We start from the raw sequence: 3,349 nt of genomic DNA, 5'->3' as shown, positions 1-3,349 counted from the left end.
CTCTTTCCGTATCTCTTTTTATTTTTTATTTTTTTATTTTTTATTTTAGAGAGGAGAGAGCATGTGCACAAGCAAGGGAGAAAGGCGGACAGAGAGACACAGAGAGAGAATCTTAAGCAGGCTCCGCTCTTGGTGTGGAGCCCAACCCAGGGCTTGATCCCACGACCCTGGGAGCATGACCTGAGCTGAAATCAAGAGTAGGCTGCTGGGGGCACCGGGGTGGCTCAGTCATTAAGTGTCCAACTTCAGCTCAGATCATGGTCTCACCGTTTGTCAATTGGAGCCCCACATCGGGCTCTGTGCTGATAGCTCGGAGCCTGGACCCTGTGTCAGATTCTGTGTCTCCCTCTCTCTGCTCCTCCTTGGCTCACACTCTCTCTCAAAAATAAACAAATATTAAAAAAAAAAAATTTTTTTAAGTGTCAGATGCTCAGCCGACTGAGCCATCCAGGCACCCCTATCAATATCTCTATCATTATCTTTCATAATGGTCTTCCCTGGCCCCCAAAAAGCAAGCAGAAAGAGAAAATTGAATGCCCTATGGAAAACATACTGCATTAGCTCTGATGTCTCAGCTGGGCTGATTTTGCCAAGGGGGCTTTGGAAGAGAAGAATAAGGGCTGCTGTGTTGGGGTAGTAGGAGGGAAAAGATAGCCAATTTCAGTAGCAAGCTTTGTTACAGCAAAGATCAGGGGAAAACTCACATTTCACTTCTTTGGTCCTCAGTTATAAGTACTCCAAAGGGAAAACCACCAAGAATTCAAAAAGCAGGCCGGGGGGTGGGGGGTGGGGGGAGCGCCTGGGTGGTTCAGTGCATTAAGTGTCAGACTCTGGATTTTGGCTCAGGTCATGATCTCACAGTTTTATGAGTTTGAGCCCCGCATCTGGCTCTGCGCTCACACGCCTCACAGAATGCCTCTCTGTGAATCACACTTAAACAAGAATTTTCTTCTTTCATATGTTTTTCACTTGTACAAGTACATATATTTATTTAGTTTTGGGAAATAATGTGGTATATTGGTTTGGAAATCAGGAAACCAAAATTCTCAGTCTGTCACTTAGTAGCTAAATGATCATCAATGCCTCAGTTTCCTCACTTGTAAAACAGTGAAATGAGACCAATTCCTTCTGTCACAATGATTGTGAGGAAAGATTTCATTCATGTGTTTATTCAAAACTCTTCATGGAAAGTCTCATACGTGTACCAGGCACCATAAGACAAAGTCTCTTTATAGTTGTTGGCATCTAGAGGGGAAATGTTCACCATAAATAAGCAAACAAATAAATAATCAGAATGATATTAATCTGTGAAACCATGAAGAATATAAAACAAGCTGATGTAATAGAGTGATGGAGCACATTTTATGTTTTATTATGGAGACTGTAGTTAATCTGAATTTCCTGAATCATTTGTATTATCAATGATTAGGTTACTCTATAATATATCAGCTTAAATATAATTTCCAAGGTTTTCATTACACTTTAAGAATTTAGAGTGATATTAAATTACTGTCTGGATAATTTCTAAGGAAGATAGAACACAAAAACATTCATCACTAAGTATGGTATACACACACACACACACACACTCACCTTTGCCTTGTATTTTTACATGTTTGAGAGTAGATAAACCTTTGGGGTTCGTGAATGTATACGTTCAATTTTGCCATTTTAAGAAATGCAAATGGGATGTGTGTGGTCGTAGGTTTTTAAATGTTTGTTTTGCTGGTCCACTTAATGTTTGTATATTTCAAACCATACTCAGTTACCTGCCTGCAGTTATTTACTTGAGGAAATAGAAGGTATTTACATTACTTTAAAGATGTAATTTATGTGCTAAGATCTCAGTGTTGTCACCACAGCAAAGAAATGGTAACTATGTGACCAGATGGAAGTGGTAGCTGATACGATGGTGGTAATCATTTTGCAGTTTTTAAATGTATCATATCAACATGTTGGGCAGTGTCAATTGTATCTCAATAAGGCAGGAAAAAAAGAGAAATGGCTAGGATCTCATTTTATTCAATATGATGAAAACTAGAAAAATCTTTTTTTAAGATACACAAAATAAGATATGATCAAATGTATGAACATGTCATCTTTCAAGAAGAAAAATCTACTCTGTAACAATGACAATTCTCTTCAAATAAGTGTATAAACCTAGAAAACATTGTAATTCATATGGGGCATTGAGACTATCTTAAGAACTGGAATAGTAAAGAAATATGAATATAGAATAAGATTATGAGTGTAATTTTGTTATCAAAGGAAAAAGAGAGCAATTTCCTCTTGAAGTAAAAAACTGTGCCAGAATGTGAAAGATTAGCAAAGACAAATTTTGAATGTGTAAGTTGTAGAAGTTTGATGAAAAGGAAACTTTGTTTCCTTTAAAAAATTCTTTTAAAATGTTTACTAAATTTTGTGAGAGAGAGAGAGAGACAGAGAGAGAGCGAGAGCACGAACAGGGGAAGGGCAGAGAGAGAGGGAGACAAAGAATCCAAAGCAGGCTCCAGGCTCTTAACTACCAGCACAGAGCCCGACATGGGGCTCGATGTCACAAACCGTGAGATCATGACCTGAGCCAAAGTCCAGTTACCGACTGAGCCACCCAGACACCCCAGGAAACTTTGTTTCCTTGGTTTATAATACCTGCAAATTATGAGTCTAAAAGGAAACAATGAAGTATGTTAAAATTTTGATAAAATTGGCTCTGTTTTAATGGGCTTAGTCATAAGACTTTAAAAAGGTCTTTCTGGGGGCGCCTGGGTGGCGCAGTCAGTTAAGCGTCAGGCTTCAGCCAGGTCACGATCTCACGGTCCGTGAGTTCGAGCCCCGCGTCAGGCTCTGGGCTGATGGCTCAGAGCCTGGAGCCTGTTTCCGATTCTGTGTCTCCCTCTCTCTCTGCCCCTCCCCCGTTCATGCTCTGTCTCTCTCTGTCCCAAAAATAAATAAAAACGTTGAAAAAAAAAATTTAAAAAGGTCTTTCTGGCAGTTGTTATATTAACACACAGGTAGAATTTGGTTTTGTCTTTCTCTATGTTAAAATGACACACTAGTCTTAGAATATTCTTCTTCTTCTTCTTCTTCTTCTTCTTCTTCTTCTTCTTCTTCTTCAAGGCAGACTGCCACATGCAGTGGCTCATTTGGATGTGTCTGGAGTCTTGCAGGCTCAACTACCCTATGTTCTCCTACAAATGGCCCTTGAGAGCTTGTTTGGAGGTTCTAGCAGGAGAGCACAGTGACCTGTATGCACTTGACGGAGGAACAGTCCTTCTCTATGGGGGAAGGTCATCCTCTTCCACCGCGTGCAGCTTTGGGAGGGGAAGGGACGTACAGGGAGCAGTGAGGT

Source organism: Herpailurus yagouaroundi, unplaced genomic scaffold (genome assembly GCF_014898765.1).
Source record: "Herpailurus yagouaroundi ecotype Mexico unplaced genomic scaffold, PumYag 29, whole genome shotgun sequence".
In the NCBI taxonomy this organism is placed as follows: domain Eukaryota; kingdom Metazoa; phylum Chordata; class Mammalia; order Carnivora; family Felidae; genus Herpailurus; species Herpailurus yagouaroundi.
The sequence above is the reverse complement of the archived record's forward strand: the minus strand, read 5'-3'. Positions refer to the sequence as shown.